The following is a 13,536-nucleotide window of genomic DNA, read 5'->3' as shown; positions in this document are numbered from 1 at the left end:
AGAAGTGTGGTTGTGAAGGCTGGACTTTCAGAGCATGTTTTGCCCTGACTGGGAGCAGAAGAGTTTGACTGAAGTGTGTCGGTGTTAATGCCTTGATGTCTCATTTTGCTCCCACCTTCCCAGGGTCGTTAACCATTTTGTGTCTGGTCCTTTCTCAAGAAGCTGCGTTGCAGGTTCACCCTGAATTGACACTTTTTTTTTGCTTCCCAAAATCAGACCTGCTCACTCTCAGCAGGATCCCAGTGTTGTGAAAGATATTAACTTTCAGGTGGAGGTATCCAAAATTCAGAGAGATGTCAGTCTTGACGTTTTTGCTTTTCTGCCCCTGTAAGATCCTGAATCAGCACCTTCAGGAGAATTAGATAGAGCAGAGTGAGAACAGAGGGGGAAGAGGGTATGCGAGTGCTTTCAATTTTGTGGAAAACCAAAAGAAAAGAATATTCCACAAAATAGAATTGCTTGTTCTGAATTTCTACCCTGCACTGATAGTGATGACTTTTGTAATCTGTTTTTAACAGTGTATTTGAAGATCTGAAGACTGAAGCTTCAAAATCAACAGATGAAGGGCTGATGCCCGAAACATTGACTCTCCTGCTCCTCAGATGCTGCCTGACCTGTTGTGCTTTTCCAGCGGCACACTTTTCGACACTGACTCTCCAGCGTCTGCAGTCCTCACTTTGACGTCAATGTCTGACAGTCACTCAATCCATCGGGACCGCAATGATTTTCAACTATGCTTCTGTGAGAAGGAGCAAAGCGTTTTGTTTCCTGATTGAGTACGTTTTCAGCATCAGTTAGACTGAATGAGAGACCCTACTGTTGCAGCGCACTGAGTGTTGAGCCTGAAGCAGTTATACGGCCTGGGAAGAGGAATTCACGGTGGGGAGGGGCTCCACACGCATTTGTGTGTAACTGAAGCTTCGGCCATGGAGAAACCCGAGGAATCCAGCCCTGTGGAGAAACGATGGAAGTGTGGCGACTGCAGGAAAACCTTCTGTGTCCCGTCTGTCCTGGAGACTCATCGGTGCAGCCACACCAGGGAGAGCCCGTTCCCCTGACCCGTCTGCGGGAAGGGCTTCAGCACTTCCTCCACCCTGCTAACCCACCAGCGGATCCACACTGGGGAGACGCCCTTCAGCTGCCCCGAGTGTGCAGGAAGGCCTTCAGCGATTCCTCCACCCTGCTGAGGCACCAGCGGGTCCACACAGGAGAGAGGCCCTTCAGCTGCCCCCTGTGCAGGAAGGGCCTCACCAGCTCTACCAACCTCCAAAGGCACCAGGGAGTTCATGTACCATCGCAGGGGGATTGAAGGCACGATGGTTGAGTGCCAGTATCGACCCAGTTCCAGGGGCTCCCAGGTTTGAATCCCACTGCAGCAGATGGTGCGATACAGGGTATGGGTTGAAATTGCCGAGTGAGACAACACTTCCTCCAGGTTAAGGCTGTACCAAGGATCCAATTACAAAGGGACAACTTGGTGGTGACCAATAGTAAAGAAGTGAGGTAGGGGGGTGGTGAGGTAGCGTGTACCTTTTGACCTTGAACTGTTTAAAAAGCAGCTACTTTTTCTCTGCCTTTTTGCTGAGGGGTTTGAACCTGTAAAAGTTGGATCTCAATAAAAGTTACCGGAAATTACCCCCGGCTCAGACTCTCATTGAAAGCTTTGAGCTCCAAGGTTTTTGTTTTAAAGCTGCTCATTTCTTTCAGCTTCCTGCACTAAGCTTCCAATGTGGCGTATCAGATGGATCAGTGAATGAGCAGCCAGTTTCGTTAGAAATTGTGAATTTTTCAGGAGTGCATAGTGTGTCATTTCATCGGCGTTGTAAAGTTTACTGGCAGCATTGGGAGGTGTGGGCTGTGCTCACTAGAAATGATGTGGAGGAGCCGGTGGTGGACTTGCCTGGATGAAGTTAAAAATCACACAACACCAGGTTATAGTCCAACAGGTTTATTTGGAAATGTGAGCTTTTGGAGCACTGCTGCTTCATCGGTTCGCTGTGGAGCAGGATCAAAAGACACAGATTTTATAGCAAAAGATCACAGTGTCATGCAACTGATAGCAATCTTGGTTTGTTCAATATATCCTGTTAAGTCTTTCACCTTTTAGAATGCGTTGCAGGTTTCAGTTCATGAATATGTAAATCCCAGGACATCTTTTGATTCACATTCTCAAGATGACTTAAGTTTTTTTAAAAAAAGTGAAAATTCAGCCCAGACAGCCCCGATAAAGGTGTGAGGTTCGAGTCTGTCAATGTCCCAATTTTGAATCAGACTGGGTCTATTTCCAAAGGAGGAATTTATAAAATATTACATAGATTGACTGCCTGCAGACTGTGCACTTTTTGAGCAAAATTGAATGTATCTGCAAACATAATTCTGCCAATACAAATTTGCCCAAAAAGTGATATGTGAGTTTATGCATGAGTGCACATAAGAGTGTGATGGAGTATATGCCTGTGTATGTGTGCGAGAGAGCACGTGTGTATGAGTGAGGTATGAATAAAAGCAAGGGCTTGCGTTTTGCTAAAGCAAGGACAGTCAGGACTTGTACAGTTAATTGTAGGGCCCTGTGTCATGCTGTAAGAGAGAGACATGGTGGGGTTCAGGTACACAGTTCTTTCAAAGTTGCTTCACTGTGAGACAGGGTGGTCAAGAAGGCATTTGGCATACTTGCCTTCATTGTTCACCACATTGAGTAAAGGAGTTGGGACATCATGTTGAGGTTGTACAGGATGTTGGTGAGGCCACTTTCAGAGTACTGAGTATGGTTCTCGTGTCCCTGTAATAGGAAGAATACTATTAGAGGGGGTTCGGTAAAGATTTACCAGGATGTTGCCAGGACTGGAGGGTTTGAGTTATAATGAGAGGCTGGGACTTTTTTCACTGGAGCACAGGAGGTTGGGGGGTGACATTATTGAGATTGATAAAATCATGAGGAGTGGAGGTAAGGTGAATAGCAAAGGCTCTTCCTTAGCGTTGGGGAGCTCAAGACTAGGGGGGATATTTCTTTAAAGTGAGAGGAGAGAGATTTAAAAGGAACCCGAGGGGCAACGTTTTGACAGAGGGCGGTTTACACGTGGAATGAACTTGTTGAGGACGTGGTCAATGCAGGTACGTTTACAAAGTCTAAACGACATTTGGATGGGTACATGAATAGAAAGGTTTAGAGGGATTTGGGCCAAACGCAAGCAAGTGAGGCTAGTTTAGTTTGGGAACCCTGGTCGCCATGGATGAGTTGGACCAAAGAGTCTATTTCTGTGCTGTCTACCTCTCTGAACCAGAAGTGATCTTATTGAAACCAGTAGAATTCTGAAAGGGGCTTGACAGGATAGATGCAGATAAAACGCTCCTTTGTGGTGGGAGTCATAGAATCCCAATAATGTGGAAACAGGCCATTCAGCCCATCTATTCCACACTGGCCCTCTGAACAGCATCCCACACATACCCACCCCCTTACTCCATATTTCCCATGGCCAATCCACCCTCAGTTTCACATCCCTGGTCACTATGGGTAATTTAGCACAGCCTATCCACCCTGACCTCTACACCCTAATCTATAAATTACCTTCTCAAAAATGTAATTTAAATGTCAAGTTTTTCTCTAAGAAAAATGTTAGTCTGACAACATTCGGGCGCAGACAGAATTCACACATTGTTAGAAAAGCTCTGCATTTGAATGACATTCTTGAGAAGGTAACAAAAAAGAAGTTCTGGGATTAACAAACCAAAGAGCAGAAACCTATTCTAAAAGATGAAGGATTTAATCTAAAATTGTTTGATGTGTCACATTTCCATGACCCTAGACTCCTTTGGATATAAATTGTGATCATGATCTCATTCTCCACAATTACCTAATGAAGGAGCGGCGCTCCACAATTACCTAATGAAGGAGCGGCGCTCCAAAAGCTAGTGCTTCCAAACAAACCTGCTGGATTATAACCTGGTGTTGTGTGATGTTTAACTTTGTCCAAGTGAAATTTCTCCTCTGCACAAGCACGGGTGAACAGTTTGTTTTAGTGCTTTGTGCGAGATCGGGCTAGCAGCTTTTAAATCCTTATGTTAAGCAGTTCAAGTAAACTGTCAATCAGCAAATATATTCCGAGAGTGGTACTTCCAGCTCTGGTAATCCTGTTGCATCAACAGAGAGGGAGAGGTTGTCACATCTAAAGAGCAGACAGAAAAGTTATTTCGCTTGTTGAGTCGGTTCCTCACTCAGATGAGACTGGATACTGCTTTTAATGGATCATAAATAAATGCTACAATGGAACACCTTAAATTCAAGGAATTTTGAAAGGGCAAACGAACAGTAACTTTGAACAGAGATGTTCTTCCATTTCCAACCTTGGTTGAGCCAAATGAAGCATTTTTACTGATAGCTCCATAATCATGTTCCTGCTGGATTTTTTTCAGGGCAAACAATTTCTGGTGGGAGAAATTCTGCATCCTGGGAAGGCGGGGAAATGAGAAAAAAAGCTGTTGAAAGCTTTGAACTGTGGGCCCATGAGCTCTCGTGGGAGCAGTGCATTTGCCAAAAACATTTCGGAGGAATTCTGTTTACCTGTTGGACTGAAAATAGTTTCCCCACTGAACGTTAAACAGGTATTGAGAACATTGCGCATTATAGAGTGTGTTCCTGAGGACTGGAGGAGGATTGAACTTGCCAACGTGAACCACACTTTGCAGGGAGAGGAAATTTCTCTGGATGGAATAGGTTGATGGAAGTCAACAATTGTCAGATTATTTCATGAAAATAACAGCTGGTATGGGGATCCCAGAAGAGGGGCGTCTGTAATGAGCACACAGAAACAAACCCTTCAGTCCAGGCCAACCAGACAAGCTAAATTAATCTAGTGACCCATTTGCCAGCATTTGGCCCATATCCCTCTGAATTCTTCCTATTCATGTCCCCATCCGGATGCATTTTTTTCTTCGAAGAATACTTGGGTGAGAGCCAAGATATGCAATATCTCAATGTATAATAATGAAGCAGCTCATTTATTCTGAAATTATTTCAATTAGTTGGTCAATTGCCAAATAATAGCTGCATAACTGTTGTCAATATTGATACCCAGGAAAGCTATTTTGTTTAGTATATTTCCTTTGTAAATATCTTATCCAAATTATAAAATGAATGTATTTTCATATGAAATAAAATTTGCAGTGTTTTATTAAATGGTTGAAAGTAACTTTGCACTTAATTGCTCCATTTGGGTTTAAACATTGTGACTTAGATAAAAGTGATCTTTGCTGGGGGCATCTGAAGCTGTAACAATGTTGGGACACAATAAAGGTTACCTGAACGTTCTGCCGGACTCAGACTCTCATTGAAAGCTTAGAGCTCCAAGTGGTTTTTGTTTTAAAGCTATTCATTTCTTGCAGCCTCCTGTACTAAGTTTCCAATGTTAGAAGTTTAAATTTTTCGGGAGTGCAGGCACTGCATCGTTTCATCAGCAGTTTACTGGCAGCACTGGGAAGTATGGGTTGTGTTCATTAGAAAGGAGGTGGAAATACTGCTGTTAGACTAGGTGGGGCAAGGTTTAAAAATCACAACACCGGGTTATAGTCCAACAGGTTTATTTGGAAGCACTAACTTTCAGAGTGCTGCTCCTTCATCGGGTAGCTGTGGAGCAGGATCATAAGACACAGAGTTAAGAGCAAAAGATCAGTGTCATGCAACTGATATGATATATTGCTGTTAAGTCTTTCATCTTTTAGAATGGGTTGCAGGTTTTATTTCAATAATGTGTACATCGCAGAACTATTATTAAGTCGTATTCTCAAGATCACTTAAGGTTTTTTTTAAAAACAGGTGACAGCTCAGCCCAGACAATGCATGAAAGGTGAGTCAGTATCCCAATCTTAAATCAGACTGGTTCTATTTCCAAACTAGGAATTTATAAAATATTATATGGACTGACTACCTGCATGTTGTACGCTTTTTGTGCAAAATTGAATATATCTGTAAATATTATTCTGCAAATGCACCCCATCGTTATATGTGCGTGCGCGCGTGTGTGTGTGCACATGCTTTGTAAATGGAGTGTGATGGAGGAGAAGCCTGTGAGAGGGTGTGTGTACATCGGAGAGAGAGCGTACATATGAGAGAGGTATAGATAAAAGTGAGGGGTTGCATTTTCCTAAAATAAGGGCTGGACTTGTACAGAGGGATATGGGGGGGGGGGGGGAGAGAGGGAGGGGTTCAGGTACATACTTCATTGAAAGTTGCATCACTGGTTGGAAGGGTGCTTCACAAGGCATTCAGCCCACTTACCTTATTTGTTCACTCCATTGAATAAAGGAGTTGGGACATCATTTAGAAGTTATACAGGATGTTGGTGAAGCCACTTGTAGAGTACTGAGAACGCTTCTGGTGGCCCTGTAATAGGATGAAAACTACTACAGAGGGTTCAGTAAAGATTTACCAGGATGTTGCCAGGACTGGAGGGTTTGAGTTATAAGGAGAGGCTGAGACTCTCTTCACTGGAGCACAGGAGGTTGAGGGGTGACCTCATTGAGATTGATATAATCATGAGGGTTCTAGGTAACATGAGCATCAAAAATAGCGAGGACCCTGCACGGTTATGTCAAGTGACTGGGGGGGGGGGGGGGTTGAAATTGTGACATTTGGACACTTTAAATCCATCAGGAACAGCATCTCCATAGAGCATACTGTGCATGTCAGGTGAGGTGCCAGAAGACTGGAGGTTGGCTAATGTGGTGCCACTGTTTAAGAAGGGTGGTAAGGACAAGCCAGGGAACTTTAGACCAGTGAGCCTGACATCAGTGGTGGGCACATTGTTGGAGGGAATCCTGAGGGACAGGATGTACATGTATTTGAAAAGGCAAGGACTGATTAGGGATAGTCAACATGGCTTTTTGTGTGGGAAATCATGTCTCACAAACTTGATTGAGTTTTTTGAGGAAACAACAAAGAGGATTGAGGAAGGCAGAGCAGTAATGTGATCTATATGGACTTTAGTAAGGCGTTTGACAAGATTCCCCATGGGAAACTGATTAGCAAGGTGAGATCTCAAGGAATACAGAGAGAACTAGCCATTTGGATACAGAACTGGCTCAAAGGTAGAAGACAGAGGGTGGTGGTGGAGGGTTGTTTTTCAGACTGGAGGTCTGCGACCAGTGGAGTGCCACAAGGATCGGTGCTCGGTCCTCTATTTTTATCATTTACATAAATGACTTGGATGCGAGCATAAGAGGTACAGTTAGAGGGAGAGGCTGAACAGGCTGGGGCTGTTTTCCCTGGAGTGTCAGAGGCTGAGGGGTGACCTTATAAAGATTTACAAAATTATGAGGGGCATGGACAAGATAAATAGACAAAGTTTTTTCCCTTGGGTTGAGGAGTCCAGAACTAGAGGGCATAGGTTTAGGGTGAGAGGGGAAAGATATAAAAGAGACCTACGGGGCAATTTTTTCACACAGCGGGTGGTACGTGCATGCAATGAGCTGCCAGAGGAAGTGGTGGAGGCTGGTACGAATGCAACAATTAAGAGGCATTTGAATGGGTATATGAATAGGAAAGGTTTGGAGGGATGTGGGCCAGGTGTTCAGGGGGGGGACTAGATTGGGTTGGGATATCTGGTCGGCATGGACGGGTTGGACCGAAGGGTCTGTTTCCATGCTGTACACTTCTGACTCTATGCTGGTTCAGCAAAAGCCGCGCATGCTCTGTCTACAGAAACAGTGCAAACCCTTCTTCAAATGGACCAATGAGAAGCCAGACAAGGAGCCTGGTCCTCCTGCCAATCAGAACTCCCCAATTGTCTGAATGCGGAAGATGGACCATCAGGTTCTGAAGCTGCTGCTTCTCTTCAAATGAAGATCGAGCTTCACCTCAGACTGCAACTTCCTTCCTCTATCCGCCATCTGTGAGTACGGCACTGTCTTTACCATTTCATTTTTTCATTCTGGGGTTAAATTGTTGACTTGCAGCAACGGAAAAGAAACCGAGTGAATCCAGGGAGGGGACAGAATCGGGAAACGTTGGTCCAGGTCTGTGTCTCAATTGGCAAACGCACAGCAAATGCAGTCCCACAGTGTGAAGTTATAACCTCGGTTATGAAAAAATAACTGCCAAAAGGAGGTACGTTGTTCAAATGGTGACATATTGGGATGTGGAGAAAGTGAGGACTGCAGATGCTGGAGGTGAGAGTCGAAAAGTGTGGCACTGGAAAAGCACAGGAGGTCAGACAGCATCCGAGGAGCAGGAGAATCGACGTTTCAGGCACGAGCCCTTCCTCAGGAATGATGTGTGGATGTAAATAGTGGCCTCAGCATCCTTCCACACCAGTCACTGCCAGTTGTCAGACGGATGCAGCAAGCAATCAGCAAGGCAAGAGGTATATTAGCAAGAGGAATTGATTTCAGAAGTAGGGATGTCTTCCTGCAGTTAGGGGGTCATTGAATATATTCAAGGCTGAGTTCATCCGATTTTGGAACAACCATGAAGTGGATGTTTATGGGGGAAGGCAAGTAAAATGGTTTTAAGACCAGTATAGAACAGTTAGAGTCATACAGCACAGAACAGACCCTTTAGCCCAACTAGTCCATGCTGACTATATTCACAAACTAAACTAGTCCCACCTGCCTGTGTTTGGCCCATATTCCTCTGAACCTTTCCTATTCATGTACTTATCCAAATGTCTTTTAAACGTTGTTACTCAACCTGCATCCACCATTTCCTCTGGACATTCATTCCACACAAACCACTGTTTAAAAAAAAGGTGCTCCTCATGTGTTTTTTAAATCTTTCTCCTCTCACCTTAATTTGCAGCCTAATCTTGAATCGACACATGCCAATCACGTTATCTACGCTCCTCATGGTTTTGTAAACCTCTATAAAGAGAGCAACGAACCTTACAGTACAGGAACAGGCCCTTCAGCCCTCAAAGGCTATGCTGATCGAGATACTCTATCTAAACCTGCCGCCTATTTTCTAAGGATCTGTATCCCTCTGCTCCTTGCCCATTCATGTCTCTGTCTAGATACATCTTAAATGACGCTATCGATCCCACCCCTACTGCCTCCACTGGCGATGCATTCGAGGCGCCCACCACCCTGTGTAAAGAACTTTCCATGTATATCTCCCTCAAACCTTTCCCCCCTCACTTTGAACTCGTGACCCTGAGTAATTAAGTCTTCCCCTCTGGGAAAATAATTCTTACTATCCACCCCTGTTTACACCCCTCATGGTTTTTAGGCCTCAATCAGGACCCCCCCCCGCCTCAACCTCCTTATTTCCAATGAAAATAATCCTAATCTACTCAATCTCTCCTTATACCTCGCGCTCTCCATAACAGGCAACATCCTGGTGAACCTCCCCTGCACTCTCTCCAAAAGTATCCACATCCTTTTGGAAATCTGGCAACCGGAATTGTACGCAGTATTCCAAATGCGCCAAACCAAAATCTTATATAACTTTAACATGACCTGCCAGCTCTTTTACTCAATCCGTCCGATGATGGAACGCGTGTTGTATACTGCCTTGACCACTCTACTGACATGCATTGCCACCTTCAGAGAACAATAGACCCGAACACCCAGATCTCTCTGTACATCAATTTCCCCTCGGACCTTTCCATTTACTGTATAGCTCACTCTTGAATTGCATCTTCCAAAATGCATCACCTCGCATTTGTCTGGATTGAACTCCATCTGCCATTTCTCTTCCCAACACTCCAATCTACATTCTGCTGTATCGTCTGACACTCTTTCAACCTCCTGTGCTCCAGTGAAAAAAGTCCCAGCCTACCCACCAATAGGTGTGAATTCTGTCTGGGTCCCAATGTCGAGTCAGCCTGACATTTTTGATAGAAAAGCTCTGCATTTAAATTACGTTCTTGAGAAAGTTACTGAAAACAGGTTCTGGGATTAACATACCAAAGAACAGAACCCCATTCTAAAAGATGGAAGAATAATCTAAATTGTTTAATGTATCACATCTCCATGAACTGGACTCTATTGGCTATAAATAGTCTAATCATGATCTTATTCCCCACAACCACCTGAAGCAGCAGCAGCACTTCAGAGTGCCAGAGATACGGGTTCAATTCCCACCTCGGGCAACTGTCAGTGTGGAGTTTGCACATTTTCCCAGTGTCTGCGTGGGTTTCCTCCCACAGTCCAAAGATGTGCAGGTTAGGTGACGTGGCCACGCTAATTTGCCTGTAGTGTTAGGTGAAGGGGTAAATGTTGGGGAATGGGTCTGGGTGGGTTGCTCTTCGAAGGGTCGGTTTGGGCTGAAGGGCCTGTTTCCACACTAAGTAATAAAATCTAAAATAAATCTAATCGCTCCGAAAGCTAGGGCTTCCAAACAAACCACATTATGGCAGCGGCGGGAGGTGTGTATTATATTCACTAAAAACAGTTAAGCAGTTAGATAACACGTTCGAGTGGGAAGTGTGTATAACATGATCTCACAACTCCTATACTCAATGCTATGAGCAATGAAGGAAAGCAAACCAAACGCCGCCTTCACTACTCTGTCCACCTGAGACTCCAGCACTCCAAGGTCTCTTTATTCTGCAACACTCCCCTTAACTGTCAGTCCTGCCTGGATCGCTTGACCAAAATGCAAATCTCTGATTTCTCTAAATTAAACTCCAACTGACACTCCTCGGTTCATCAGCCGATCCCATAAATTCCAATTTATAGTGAACTCTTTCCTCTCATTCCCTGGAAGCTAAAAATCTCCATCCCATACTCACTCCCTCCATTTTCACTTTGCTTATAGCAGAAGAATGTAACTGAGAAATTATCAGCCACGATTGAATGGAATGAGCAGACCTGGTGGCCTAATTTCTGCTCCTATGTCTTGTGGTCTCTTGCTGTCCTGGACACCGAGAGAATTGGGACCAGCATTGAACCGATCATGACTGGATATGGATCTACCTGCATCTAGGTGGATGGGCTGGAACGTTTTCACTGGCGCATAGGAGGTGGAGATGTGACCTTATCAAGGTTTATAAAATCATGAGGGGAGAGATGAGGTGAACGACAGGTGTCCTTCCCCTAGGGTTGGGGTTTCAAGATTAGGGAGCAAATTTTGATGGTGACAGGAGAAAGATTTTAAAAAGACTTGAAGGGCACAATTTTTTTTATACAAAGTGGTGCACATGCGGACTAAATGTCTAGAGGAAGTGATGGATGCAGGTACAGTAACGACGTTTAAAAGACATTTGGATAAGTTCATGAATATGAAAGGTTTAGAGGGATATGGGCCAAAACACTGGCAGGTGGGACTGGTTTAGTTTGAGAACATAGTCAGCATGGACTAGTCTGTGAGTCTGTTTCTGTGCTGCATGGCTCTGTAACTCGGTCCTATACTAGTCTTAAAACCATTTTCTTGCCTTCCCCATAAACATTCACATAAAAATCAGATGAACTCAGCCTTGAATATATTCAATGACCCCCTAACTGAAGGAAGAAATCCCCACTTCTGAACTTAATTCCTCTTGCTAATACACCACTTGCCTTGCTCATTGCCTGCTGCACCTGTCTGACAACTGGCACAGAAGGACACTGATGCCCCTCTGAACATCCACGCATCATTCCTGATGAAGGGCTCGTGCCCAAAACTTCGACTGTCCTACGGCTCGGATGCTGCTTGACCTGCTGTGCTTTGCCAATTGTGGTCTTCTCTACATCGGGGAAAGCGAGCGTAAACTTGGGGAACTGAGCATCCCAGATGGGTCCGCAGAGGCTGAGCGGACTTCCCATTTTAATGCCCCTTCCCACTCCCCTTCTGACATGACTATCTTTGGCTTCCTCCATTACCACAACAAACCAAACCACAAATTGGAGGAACAAAACTTCATCTTCTGTCTGAGCAGTCAACAGCCCGGAGGACTCAACACTGAGTTCTCCAGACCCACAGCAGTGTGGTTGAGGGCAAACAGCACAAGGATTAAACCAAACAGTGAGGGGGTAAACAGCACAAGGATTAAACAAACAATGAGGGGGTAAACAGCACAAGGATTAAACAATGAGGGGGTAAACAGCACAAGGATTCAACAAACAGTGAGGGGCAAACAGCACAAGGATTCGACAAACAGTGAGGGGGTAAACAGCACAAGGATTAAACAATGAGGGGGTAAACAGCACAAGGATTCAACAAACAGTGAGGGCAAACAGCACAAGGATTAAACACACAGTGAGGGGTAAACAGCACAAGGATTAAACCAAACAGTGAGGGGGTAAACAGCACAAGGATTAAACCAGTGAGGGGCAAACAGCACAAGGATTAAACCAGTGAGGGGCAAACAGCACAAGGATTAAACAATGAGGGGGTAAACAGCACAAGGATTCAACAAACAGTGAGGGGCAAACAGCACAAGGATTAAACACACAGTGAGGGGTAAACAGCACAAGGATTAAACCAAACAGTGAGGGGGTAAACAGCACAAGGATTAAACCAAACAGTGAGGGGGTAAACAGCACAAGGATTAAACCAGTGAGGGGCAAACAGCACAAGGATTAAACCAGTGAGGGGCAAACAGCACAAGGATTAAACCAAACAGTGAGGGGCAAACAGCACAAGGATTCAACACACAGTGAGGGGGAAACAGCACAAGGATTAAAACAAACAGTGAGGGGGAAACAGCACAAGGATTAAAACAAACAGTGAGGGGTAAACAGCACAAGGATTAAAACAAACAGTGAGGGGTAAACAGCACAAGGATTAAACAAACAATGAGGGGGCAAACAGCACAAGGATTAAATCAAACAGTGAGGGGGAAACAGCACAAGGATTAAATCAAACAGTGAGGGGGAAACAGCACAAGGATTAAACAAACAGTGAGGGGTAAACAGCACAAGGATTAAACACACAGTGAGGGGGAAACAGCACAAGGATTAAACACACAGTGAGGGGGAAACAGCACAAGGATTAAACCAAACAGTGAGGGGGAAAACAGCACAAGGATTAAACAAACAGTGAGGGGCAAACAGCACAAGCGCCAGTAAAAGCAGATGGAAAGTGAGTGTAAAATGTCACTATGACAGGACAGGCCCCACATTCCTTCCCCTCCGTCCCCCCCACAACCTGCCTCACCTTTCACCTCCCGGGCCCAGTACCTTCCAGGTGGCCCCATAGTTGACACAGGGGCCGCCCCACGACCAGTAGAACTCCACCACCCAGGCGGCCGACGAGTTCCCAAGCAGGCCCTTAACCCCATCCGCCTCCAGAATGCTCACCGGCTCCTGCCTGCTGTACAGCCGGCCGGTGTGGCCGTGACCCAGCAGCTGCGCCAGGAAGGCGGCGGTGCCCAATGACGGGTGTCTGCCCCGGGCCGCACGGCGCCATTTTCCTAACGGCCGCCCGCCCGCCGCTTCCCCGCTCGAGCGACTTCTCCTCCCAACCGCCTTCACCCCCGCGTGACGTCTGCACGGGGGGATGGGCGGGGCCGGGGGAGCCTCACCGTCACCAAGCAACAGCCACCTCGCGCTACAACTGCTCATTCACAAACACAAACTCTCCTGTCTCGCTCTGCAGCTGCAGGGGGGACACTGCCACGTTTCCAG

General features: G+C 45.5%; 1 long non-coding RNA gene across 1 annotated transcript; it reads right to left on the bottom strand.

Annotated features, from left to right (window-relative positions):
• Positions 1 to 1,952: 1,952 nt before the first annotated feature.
• Positions 1,953 to 13,283, bottom strand: LOC148143680 (uncharacterized). Its single transcript, XR_015751300.1, has 3 exons — positions 13,210 to 13,283; positions 6,272 to 6,376; positions 1,953 to 2,779 (listed from the first exon to the last, which is right to left on the bottom strand). It is a non-coding gene; the product is annotated as an uncharacterized LOC148143680 (long non-coding RNA).
• Positions 13,284 to 13,536: the final 253 nt, after the last annotated feature.

The sequence above is a fragment of the Chiloscyllium plagiosum genome, unplaced genomic scaffold, assembly GCF_037043375.1.
Source record: "Chiloscyllium plagiosum isolate Xiang-an unplaced genomic scaffold, Cpla_swu_hap1 HiC_scaffold_27, whole genome shotgun sequence".
In the NCBI taxonomy this organism is placed as follows: domain Eukaryota; kingdom Metazoa; phylum Chordata; class Chondrichthyes; order Orectolobiformes; family Hemiscylliidae; genus Chiloscyllium; species Chiloscyllium plagiosum.
Note: the sequence above shows the minus strand (reverse complement) of the source record. Positions and strands in the feature narration are given on the sequence as shown.